This window comes from Drosophila tropicalis, unplaced genomic scaffold, assembly GCF_018151085.1.
Source record: "Drosophila tropicalis isolate 14030-0801.00 unplaced genomic scaffold, ASM1815108v1 contig_573, whole genome shotgun sequence".
NCBI classification, from domain to species: domain Eukaryota; kingdom Metazoa; phylum Arthropoda; class Insecta; order Diptera; family Drosophilidae; genus Drosophila; species Drosophila tropicalis.
Genome location: NW_027173049.1, coordinates 1,266,513 through 1,279,395, shown reverse-complemented (window position 1 = coordinate 1,279,395; position 12,883 = coordinate 1,266,513).

The following is a 12,883-nucleotide window of genomic DNA, read 5'->3' as shown; positions in this document are numbered from 1 at the left end:
GCGTGAAGTTGATTTTCACAGACGGACATGGCTATATCGACTCATCTTCTCATGCTCATCAAGAATGTGAATTTTGAAAATGTCTCCTTCTGTGCGTTACAAACATCTGACAAATTGTATAATACACTCTGCATGCGTATAAAAAAATCAACATCTTCAGTGTAAATGTTTGAAAGCGATGAGACACTGGAGCCAACTTCATTTGGCTGATTTGATGTCAACCATAGCACTAAACATTTAGTATAGCGTTTTACCAGCAAGGTATTTTATATTATATATCCGGAAAGTAAAAATTATAAAATATATAGCGATAATACTCCACGTTCATCAATCAGGACATCATTGACCAACACGCAAAATTAAAACAACAACAAAGGCTAACTTTGAATTGATTTCCATTGTCCCTTAGGTATGACAAAAATTTGGAGTTCTTGGATTATCCACAAATGTGTGCATAATTGATTACGGAGTGCGTACACTCTATTGATCAATGGAAAACTGTGACTATTCCATTAAAACAATTACCATTAAAAAGTATTTAAATAATTCCAAACAGTGTAATATCGAACTAAGAAGCCCAACATTAAACAGATCCGTCTAGCTTCGAACCAAAACAGTTCCGACGAGAGACATTAGCCATCTGGCGGACATATTTCAAATTCCACTGAAACGGCTGGTCACACTTTCTTCTCTTTGTGATCAAGGACTGAAACCTAAATTGTTGTATGGGAGATATTTGAATTCTCATAAGAATGGTAATTGATATTGGAGTATTGTCCAGTTCCTCATGGATGAATCATTATCGGCGTCTTAAATGAGGAGTTTGTGGTTGGCAATTAATGGGAATCCAATAAATGAAACAGTGCGAGATCATTTCTGTCTCATTCATTTATTTCCAGGATGTAGCATTCATGAGGGGCACACAAATGACACATTCTGCCATATTTATTCCTTGGACTTTGTCAAATGAACTTAAATGAGTAAGAATGCAAGGAAATGTACCCGCAGACCTTGAAGAACATTATTCCACGAGTGAAAGATGCAGAATGATTAGTTTGCAAAATAATTTTAAATCTAAATTGGAGGTTTTTAAATTCATTTTAAGTGCTTTTCAGCAACATTTAGAAAATAAAATAAGTATAAACAGTGATAGTTCGGAATGAATGAAGCACTTCGACTTTTCTAAAAAGAAACGCTGAAAAAGCTGATTTAAAAGTACATTTATATATTTTTGGACGGCCCCCTTATGAAAATTAAACAATATTTGGTAAATATTCACTTAAGTTAAACTACATAAATTTGGTATCAAACGAAAGAGAAAAATTCCACAACCACAACCTCAGGTGCACCCTGGCGATTTATTTCGTAGTTTTTGTGTAATTAACAAAAGAAAATTTATGCTTTTAGCGGGATTATAGCTGAAAGTAGCTATTTCAGGCTGAGAAAACTGTCAAATTGTTGAGATAGTGATGCCAGATGCCGAATTTTGAGTACTCAAATACGCGGGCATTTTGAATCTTTTGTTTGTTCTATTTTCAACAAACTAAAATATTGTTGAGTTTACAACATTTCTTGATTTTATGGAACATATATAGTTCAGAATACAATATTCGGCTGCCAGAGCAGCTTTAATATTTTTACAATTTTAAACTTCTTTGAAAAAAAAATTTGGTTCAATTTATTTTTTTATAAACTAAATGTAGATTGTTTGATTCTAGTCATCTAAACCAAGTTAAAATTTGGTGTAAACTTTAGACTCTACAGAATTGCAAGTGCTAATTGTTCAGTAGCCACTGGTTTTTGTTCAGAAATAACAAAATAAGAGCAGCTCGTCGCCCTAAAACTATAAGTACATAATATTTCTATGATTAAATTTTGATATTTTTTTTCCACAAAACACGTTTGGCGTTTGTCAATAAATTATCGATAGAAGACCTATCGATAAATCGTCAGAGTCCAAAACCATCGATATTATCTATAGTCCCAATCGATGGACTTGCAGCTCTAATTTTTTTTTTATTCATTTGCTTGTTAGCAGGACCACATGTGGTCCAATTTTCAATCGCTTTAAATAATTTTTACCTGGGTATAAAATTAAAATGATTAGATGGTTAGTCCGTTCTTCTGTTCAGCACATACTTTTTAAATTTGTAGTATGTTTCTGGATTTTCTTAGCCAATTGGGACCGATAAAAATATGTACATACATACATATACATACATATGGATGCGTATACATATGTTTTTTTTCAATTTATTTTAAAGAAACTGTTTGATGTGTTCACTTCGTGGTGTTCATTTAATTCAAACTTAAAATGTAATAATAAAACTTAACAAAAACAATTGCCTTCATGGCAGTATTGAGATCTTTTAGTTACCAATTTAAAACCCATTGGTTTTTGTTAAGGAACGTTAAGTCATTAACAGTATCCGGCTTTAAGGATGCACATTGAGAAATGCCAATCAGCCCTGCTTTGCTGAACATTGTTGGCGCTCTGAAAAAATAAATCGTTTACAAAAATATAATATTCATTAATATTACTAAAATATCTATCTTCCAATACTTAAGAGGGTCCTCATATTCATCCATGGAATCAGATGGGTCAGTTCGTATTTTTCGGTTAATATTCTGTTAACTCGTTTAAAAAATGCCTGGTTTGATTCATCAGGCTCATTCGGATTTGAGATATCATCTGCAAGATGCAGTCCTCTGTTTGCCTCATTTATGTGAAACGGTGACGAAAATCCTTCCTTTTTGAATCTTGGATAGAAAAACGTTCCTAATCGAGTTGCTGTGCGGTATTCATTGTCAAGAAATCTTGAATCTATTTTTTCGACTAACAGTTCACGCATTCCTCTGTAAAAAGCGTAGTTTTGAATGATTCCATCGTAAAAACTGAAGAAAACAGGCCTTATTTTGTGCCCTAGAACAAATATTCGTCTCAACTTGTTCCATGGTGTCCATCAGCGGCTGCAGCGAACAGCCATCCATGGTACTCGGTTACCGAAGCCACCTTATTAAATTTCAGGCAGGAAACGCACCTAAAGTCCCAAAAGTTGCCTGGTTAGTTTTCTTTTGTTCTTTTTTTTTTTACTTTATTTTAAAGAAACTGTTTGATGTGTTCACTTCGTGGAGTTCATTTAATTCAAACTTAAAATGTAATAATAAAACTTAACAAAAACTATTGCCTTCATGGCAGTATTGAGATCTTTTAGTTACCAATTTAAAACCCATTGGTTTTTGTTAAGGAACGTTAAGTCATTAACAGTATCCGGCTTTAAGGATGCACATTGAGAAATGCCAATCAGCCCTGCTTTGCTGAACATTGTTGGCGCTCTGAAAAAATAAATCGTTTACAAAAATATAATATTCATTAATATTACTAAAATATCTATCTTCCAATACTTAAGAGGGTCCTCATATTCATCCATGGAATCAGATGGGTCAGTTCGTATTTTTCGGTTAATATTCTGTTAACTCGTTTAAAAAATGCCTGGTTTGATTCATCAGGCTCATTCGGATTTGAGATATCATCTGCAAGATGCAGTCCTCTGTTTGCCTCATTTATGTGAAACGGTGACGAAAATCCTTCCTTTTTGAATCTTGGATAGAAAAACGTTCCTAATCGAGTTGCTGTGCGGTATTCATTGTCAAGAAATCTTGAATCTATTTTTTCGACTAACAGTTCACGCATTCCTCTGTAAAAAGCGTAGTTTTGAATGATTCCATCGTAAAAACTGAAGAAAACAGGCCTTATTTTGTGCCCTAGAACAAATATTCGTCTCAACTTGTTCCATGGTGTCCATCAGCGGCTGCAGCGAACAGCCATCCATGGTACTCGGTTACCGAAGCCACCTTATTAAATTTCAGGCAGGAAACGCACCTAAAGTCCCAAAAGTTGCCTGGTTAGTTTTCTTTTTTTTTTTTTTTTTTTCACTTTATTTTTTCACTTTATTTTTCACTTCATTTAATTCAAACTTAAAATGTAATAATAAAACTTAACAAAAACTATTGCCTTCATGGCAGTATTGAGATCTTTTAGTTACCAATTTAAAACCCATTGGTTTTTGTTTTGGGTATGCCAAATCATTAAATTTCAGCCAGAAAACACATCTATAATCCGAAAAATTTCATGTTTTTGTATTGTTTTTTTTAACTTTATTTTACTGTTTGATGTTTTCACATCGTGGTGTGAGTTTGCATACCAGAGGAATTACTATGGAAACCGTTACGGCATTTGCAGAACAGGACTTTTTTGTTTATATCAATTTCCTCTGCTGTCAGGGGTGGCGGTGCCGTAGCCGTGCTTAATAGAACTTTAGCAAGAGCATCTTTGGTAGTCAAAATTCTTTCGTTCATCACAGTAGCGCTATTCCATATGGTGGGATCCTCTTGCTTAAGACTGTACGTATTGGTGCTCAAAAGTTGCGCATCCTTAAACTTTGCTTAGGTTATGTTGTTCTGTTTTATTATGTTATGTTTTCCGAAAGTTCAAAAAAATCGATAAAATTGATATAGCTGCGATATTTGTGGAGCACTAGACCGAACATGTTAGATTGGTTTAGTGCGTGAAAATAAGGGGTTGGCTTCGAATTAGAGGTGGAAAAACATCGATGTTTGCAACCATCGACGTTTTCAACATCAAACATCGATGTTTCGATGTTAGCGCGGTATTTTCAAAATCATTCATGTTCGCAAAATTTTCAAAATCATTTATTAATATCAATGTTTCTAAAGATCTTCGTTCATATGCAACGCTGGAATAAAGCGAAATAGCAACAATAGTTAAAGCAATATTCAATAAAAACAAAGCGACTACTTTGATAAAATAACAATTCATCCATTTTGAAAGCTTTTTCTTTTCCTACATTATTGTCATTAAAAAAAAAAAAAAAAAAATAAAAGAATTAGAGATAATTTTGAATATTTTTGTTTAAAAACAAAAGCTTCTTTACTACACTTAATTTCAGGGAGCATCATCTATCCGAAATCAATTTTTCCGACTCTGTGTCCGTTGAACAACCCTAAAGAAATTTTGTAAATAAGATAATATTTACTGTCAATTAGTAAAATTTACTTTCTTACCTTCCAATATTCTAGTGGATTTCATTCTTCTGATGCAATTGGATTCTCCAAGTGCTGTCGCAAAACAATTATATGAGTGGTGTTGTTGTTGGTGACGATGTTGTTGGTGGCGTTGGTTGAGAGGTTTGCTTGAGTTTTGAGATTTCAACGGAAGTCTGTTCGGCCATCTTTTTTAAATCGAGAATCGTTGGTTTTTTTTTTTTTTTAACGGGGATCTCCCATTTACAATCTGTCCGATTTGTGGACAATAAGTAAATTATGGGGCGTGACAGTGACTTAGGGAATTGTATTTTACAACAAATATAACAGACTATGATGTTTAGGCAAAATCATCGTTAAGGCTAGGGTATTTAGGGTGGTTAGGGTTATGTGGGTGGGGCGAAGGGTGAGAGCCAGTGTGCTGATCACTCCTTGCGGAATGGTAGGTCCAATGATGGAGTCTTCTTAGGCGGCGGGTGGTAGTGCTGTTGTCTAGAAGATTTATGGCCAGCTGGTTGAGGTGCCTGTCGAGACGCTCCAGATGACCCTTGCTGAGCCTAGCTATTTCGTCCTGAACCCAGGGCATGTTGAGTTCCTCGTGGATCTCTATGTTGGTGGTGTACATGTGCGCATTCGATATTGTTCTGAGAGCCTTGTTCTGGAATGTCTGTATGAGCTCACATTTTTTGCTGCTGGCTGTACCCCAGATTGGAATCCCATATGTCCACATGGGCTTCATGATGGACTTATAAATAATCATCTTCATGCGCAGCCGCAGTGTCGACCTTCTGCCTATGAGCCACATGTAGCTTTTGAGCCTTAAATCCAGCAATAGCCTCTTGTTTTTCAAGTGAGACTTCCAGGTCAGTCTCCTCTCCAGAGTGATACCCAGATATTTGGCATAGTCGGATTAAGGTATTATGCATCCATCCAGCTGGACGGGGGGACAGTTTCCTCTTTTTGGGGTGAATGTAACTTGTGCTGATTTCTCTGTGTTAACCGCCATGTTCCATCTTTGCAGCCATGCACCAGTGGAATCAGTTTGCTCTTGCATTAGATTGCCAGCAGTCTGTGACGATTGATCCACGGTTAAAAAGGCAGTATCGTCTGCATACGTGGCTGTGAGCACTCTTGGGTCTTCGGTTCAGCCCGATAGCTCTTAAGACGGCTGAGTAAAACGCGTACGCACAGACGGACGGACAGACGGACATGGCTATATCGACTCAGCATCTCGCGCTGATAAAGAATATATATACTTTATGGGGTCGGAAACGTCTCCTTCTGTGCGTTGATCAATTTTATAATACCCTCTGCAAGGGTATAAAAATTAAAACTTACATGATTTTCCCTCGAACACTTGTAAAAGAAAGAAAAAAACATCGATAGTGCTGGCCAAGCATCGATGTTTTATAAAAAATTCGAAACCATCGATGTTTTCTCCAGCTCTACTTCTATGCACGCACCTACTCCATTCAATTTCAAACGAGTCTATTCATTTCCTTGTATGTATAGAGTGAAGCCATGCACCTTTTTAGACCTTTTATGCCTACACATAGAGTAAGCACAAAGGCACACTAGCGCCGCCACCAGCCATTGGCCAATTCCGAACCAATTAGTAAAAAACTTTATTTTGACTATTTTCAGACCGATTTTAATCACATTAAATATGAACCGTCAAAACTTTGCAAGAGGCAAAGGGGGGCGGAGGTAGGCGTGGCAAACATTTCGAACAAAGATAACAATTGACATTTATTTATTTGAAATAAACTTGATTCACTTGCCTCTAGCTTTTCTAGTCTCCGAGATCTACGTGGACATGACAGACGAGCCGAATGTTGATACTGATATACATTTCGGTGACTTTAATATACAATTTTACCCGTTTTCCATAAATCACCAAGCTGTTCTCATTGTCCTTTGTGAGCTCGATCTATATGTATTGCACTCAGGGCTAAAGCGCATCGTTACAGATAAGTCGCAGCACTCAAATCACACAAATTTTAAACGCAAACCAGTTTTCTCAAGAATTAAGAATTCAGTATTGGGTATCATTTAACTTTGGGAAACGATAGTTAGAGGGCGACATAACGCCTCTCTTGGCGCCATCTAGGTTTCCTGCCATTAGACTTAAAAGCACCCTTAGGACTATTACTCGCACCCTTAAAACTAATGCTATCTGCTGAGAGATGGCGCTCTACTGTGGGTTATACGGTTGGCTTCCAACTTTGTGGCGCCACCTATGAGTATAACAGTACGGTCGCCGGATAAAAATTAGGATAAATAACATCGAATAGTTTTAACTAAATTCGAAAAACACCATCTAGCTATCAAAATATGCATTTCGAAGAAAATATGTCTGCTTCACAGCAGTTAGAAGTAAACACAAGGCCTCATCTAGTGCTCGATATCTGTACAGGACTGTGGGATCATTCTATTAGCAAATAAAGCAAACAATTGTGCCCAAGTTGTTTGTCCTTACCACGTAGATTTCAGAGACTAAAAAAGCTAGAGGCAAATGAATCAAGTTTATTTTAAATTCCGCTCTGTTCTTTAAATAAATTTCAATTGTTATCATTGTTCAAAATTTTGCCACGCCTACCTCCGCCCCCCTTTGCCTCTTGCAAAGTTTTGACTACCGTCATACCTAATGTGATTAAAATCGGTCTGAAAATAGTCAAAATAGTTTTTTACTAATTGGTTCGGAATTGGCCAATGGCTGGTGGCGGCGCTAGTGTGCCTTTGTGCTTACTCTATGTGTAGGCATAAAAGGTCTAAAAAGGTGCATGGCTTCACTCTATACATACAAGGAAATGAATAGACTCGTTTGAAATTGAATGGAGTAGGTGCGTGCATAGAAGTAGAGCTGGAGAAAACATCGATGGTTTCGAATTTTTATAAAACATCGATGCTTGGCCAGCACTATCGATGTTTTTTCTTTCTTTTAAAAGTGTTCGAGGGATAAGCATGTAAGTTTTAATTTTTTGTTTTGTATTTACGTTAAGGAACGCCTGCGTACACGCCTATTTCAATATGAGACATGTACGATACCCAGAATTGCCACCATTATCGATTCTTGATTTAAAAAAGATGGCTTTTTGTCAGCCTTAAATGCCGAATAGACTTCCGTTGAAATCTCAAAACTCAAGCGAACCTCTCAACCAACGCCACCAACAACATCGTCACCAACAACAACACCACTCATATAATTGTTTTGCGACAGCACTTGGACAATCCAATTGCATCAGAAGAATGCAATCCACTAGAATATTGAAAGGTAAGAAAGTAAATTTTACTAATTGACAGTAAATATTATCTTATTTACAAAATTTCTTTAGGGTTGTTCATCGGACACAGAGTCGTCCTGGGAGTCCGAACGGCTATTTAGCAAGGTTGGAAAATTGATTTCGGATAGACGATGCTCCCTGAAATTGAGTGTAGTAAAAAAGCTTTTGATCAAAATGATCTCTAATTCTTTATTTTTTTTTTGTTAGTTATTTTTTGAATGACAATAATGTAAGAAAAGGAAAAGCTTTAAAAATAAATGAATTATTTTATCAAAGTATATAATTAGAATATAAACACAAATCTTAATAATGACAATAAATAAGCAGATTGTGTTTTTTTTTTTTTTTTTGAAAAAATACAAAAAAAAAAATTAAAAAACTATATTAATCATTCATTATTATTTCTGTATTTAGTACATAGGTTGCTCTTCACTTAAGTACCTTGTGATACACGACATTTTTTGTTTTATTATCAGGCGCAAATGGTCTTCCGGCCCGTGAACATGCCACGTATAATTGAGCATGGGAAAAACATGAATGTTCTAGATTTAAACCACAAACTTTTAAGGATTGGCCTTGTGATTTGTTGATGATCATGGCAAATGCAAGACGTATCGGAAATTGAAGTCTTTTAAATTCAAACGGCATATCGGTTGGGAACATCGGGATCCTCGGAATGAGAACTTCCTGACCTTTGAATTTTCCTATCATTATCGTAGCGTACACCCCCTTCAAGAGAGGCTCCCAAGAAGAGGCCCAAGAAACGGAAGACTTCCTGAATGTGCCCCACCAAATGGCCCTCCCCATCCAAGAGGTTGAAACTGATGAGTAAATTCTAGAAATCGCGAAGTTAAACCCGAGCAAGTCGCCTGGTCACGACGGAATCGATGTTCCAGCCATCAAAGCCCTGCCTCCGAGTGGAATACAGCTCATACTGAAGATCACATATAAAAGCTTCCTGATAGGACACTTCCCCACCCAGTGGAAGTGCGCCAAAACCATCCTCATACAAAAACCTGGGAAACCTGCAGCCAAACTCGCCTCATATCGTCCGATTAGTTTATTGGCGGTACTCTCCAAAGTAGTCGAAAGACTACTTTTGCGTAGAGTCCGTCCAATAATGGACGAGGCCGGATTGACGGATTGGCGGTCAATACTGAAAAATGTGTTACAAACTACATTTGCACTAAAGAGAGGCGACTGTCCACCTATCTCACTCGACGGAACCCCCATCCCCAACTCTGACTCAGCCAAATACCTGGGCCTGACGATGGATAGAACATCTGAAGACCAAAAGAGGACAGCTCGATGCTAGGCTGAAGAAATACATGTGGCTCATAGGGAAAAGGGAGCCCACTTCTTAACGACAAATAGAGAAATACACTCAGAACTGGACATCCCATCGGTGGATCAGGAGATCTCCAGGCTAACTGCAGCCTATCTGGAGCGCCTCGCATGTGAACCCATATGCCATCAACATGTTGGACAACAGCACCACCATCAGGCGCCTAAGAAGACTCCACACGCTGGACCTTTCACATCAATAAGATCTATATTTGTATTAATTCGTCCCCCCCCTCTATTCCCTTCTCACCCAATATTTAATCACCCTACACCCTTCATGTAATACCGTTTATCCTTAAAACATGTAACCGCCAACTTCAACCAAGAAAACTTGCTGATTGTCCCAGGACAGATTCCAAATTCGCTTCGCCGCTGTCAAAAAAAAAAAAAAAAAACGTTCCTTAACAAAAACCAATGGGTTTTAAATTGGTAACTAAAAGATCTCAATACTGCCATGAAGGCAATAGTTTTTGTTAAGTTTTATTATTACACTTTAAGTTTGAATTAAATGAACACCACGAAGTGAACACATCAAACAGTTTCTTTAAAATAAATTGAAAAAAAACATATACGCATCCATATGTATGTATATGTATGTACATATTTTTATCGGTCCCAATTGGCTAAGAAAATCCAGAAACATACTACAAATTTAAAAAGTATGTGCTGAACAGAAGAACGGACTAACCATCTAATCATTTTAATTTTATACCCAGGTAAAAATTATTTAAAGCGATTGAAAATTGGACCACATGTGGTCCTGCTAACAAGCAAATGAATAAAAAAAAAATTAGAGCTGCAAGTCCATCGATTGGGACTATAGATAATATCGATGGTTTTGGACTCTGACGATTTATCGATAGGTCTTCTATCGATAATTTATTGACAAACGCCAAACGTGTTTTGTGGAAAAAAAATATCAAAATTTAATCATAGAAATATTATGTACTTATAGTTTTAGGGCGACGAGCTGCTCTTATTTTGTTATTTCTGAACAAAAACCAGTGGCTACTGAACAATTAGCACTTGCAATTCTGTAGAGTCTAAAGTTTACACCAAAATTTAACTTGGTTTAGATGACTAGAATCAAACAATCTACATTTAGTTTATAAAAAAATAAATTGAACCAAATTTTTTTTTCAAAGAAGTTTAAAATTGTAAAAATATTAAAGCTGCTCTGGCAGCCGAATATTGTATTCTGAACTATATATGTTCCATAAAATCAAGAAATGTTGTAAACTCAACAATATTTTAGTTTGTTGAAAATAGAACAAACAAAAGATTCAAAATGCCCGCGTATTTGAGTACTCAAAATTCGGCATCTGGCATCACTATCTCAACAATTTGACAGTTTTCTCAGCCTGAAATAGCTACTTTCAGCTATAATCCCGCTAAAAGCATAAATTTTCTTTTGTTAATTACACAAAAACTACGAAATAAATCGCCAGGGTGCACCTGAGGTTGTGGTTGTGGAATTTTTCTCTTTCGTTTGATACCAAATTTATGTAGTTTAACTTAAGTGAATATTTACCAAATATTGTTTAATTTTCATAAGGGGGCCGTCCAAAAATATATAAATGTACTTTTAAATCAGCTTTTTCAGCGTTTCTTTTTAGAAAATTCAAATTGTCCATGCAACTATCGATAGTATCAAGTGGAGCCACTATTGCCACTATTTTCAGGCACGAGTCGAAGTGCTTCATTCATTCCGAACTATCACTGTTTATACTTATTTTATTTTCTAAATGTTGCTGAAAAGCACTTAAAATGAATTTAAAAACCTCCAATTTAGATTTAAAATTATTTTGCAAACTAATCATTCTGCATCTTTCACTTAATTCGTGGAATAATGTTCTTCAAGGTCTGCGGGTACATTTCCTTGCATTCTTACTCATTTAAGTTCATTTGACAAAGTCCAAGGAATAAATATGGCAGAATGTGTCATTTGTGTGCCCCTCATGAATGCTACATCCTGGAAATAAATGAATGAGACAGAAATGATCTCGCACTGTTTCATTTATTGGATTCCCATTAATTGCCAACCACAAACTCCTCATTTAAGACGCCGATAATGATTCATCCATGAGGAACTGGACAATACTCCAATATCAATTACCATTCCTATGAGAACTCAAATATCTCCCATACAACAATTTCGGTTTCAGTCCTTGATCACAAATAGAAAAAAGTGTGACCAGCCATTTCAGTGGAATTTGAAATATGTCCGCCAGATGGCTAAAGTCTCTCGTCGGAACTGTTTTGGTTCGAAGCTAGACGGATCTGTTTGATGTTGGGCTTCTTAGTTCGATATTACACTGTTTGGAATTATTTAAATACTTTTTAATGGTAATTGTTTTAATGGAATAGTCACTGTTTTCCATTGATCAATAGAGTGTACGCACTCCGTAATCAATTATGCACACATTTGTGTATAATCCAAGAACTCCACATTTTTGTCATACACATGGGACATTCGAGATCAATTCAAAGTTAGCCTTTGTCGTTGTTTTAAATTTGCACGTTAATCAATGATGTCCTGATTGATGAACGTGGAGTATTATCGCTGAATATTTTTTCATTTTTCCTTTCCGGATATTTAATATATAAAATACCTGTTCTGCTAGGATAACGCTATACTAAGTGTTTAGAGCTTTGGTTGACATCAAATCGGCCAAATGAAGTTGGCTCCAGTGTCTCTTTTAAAATCCAAACAGCATTCCAAGTACGTAGAATTCCATCGGTTTTGAATATCTAGTTCTGGTACAACTAGATTCTCCGCTTTTTCAAATGCCTACGGAAATTGTTTGACTTAAATTGTTTAACTCAACTGTCTGCGGCCATTGTCAGATGTCACCATGAAGAATTCATCTTGATAATGCAAATGCGTTTTACTTAGCCATCTTAAGAGCTATCGGTATAAAATTTTTTATTTTGCGTTTTCATTAGCTACATGAGATCAAGTATGAAAATCTCTAGGATCGGACCACTATATTATTTAGTTTTATGAAATTCACTTATCTGATAATATTGGATATAAAACGTCAGATCCCAAAATCATTCTGATCAGATAAATAACACAGAAGTAGCAGTCCATATAAATCGGGTCTGCTCAAACGCTACTGGCTGCACTGAGAGCAGCCTACTAAGGCACTGCTCGATTAGGCAAAGCACACGCATACACACACAATGCA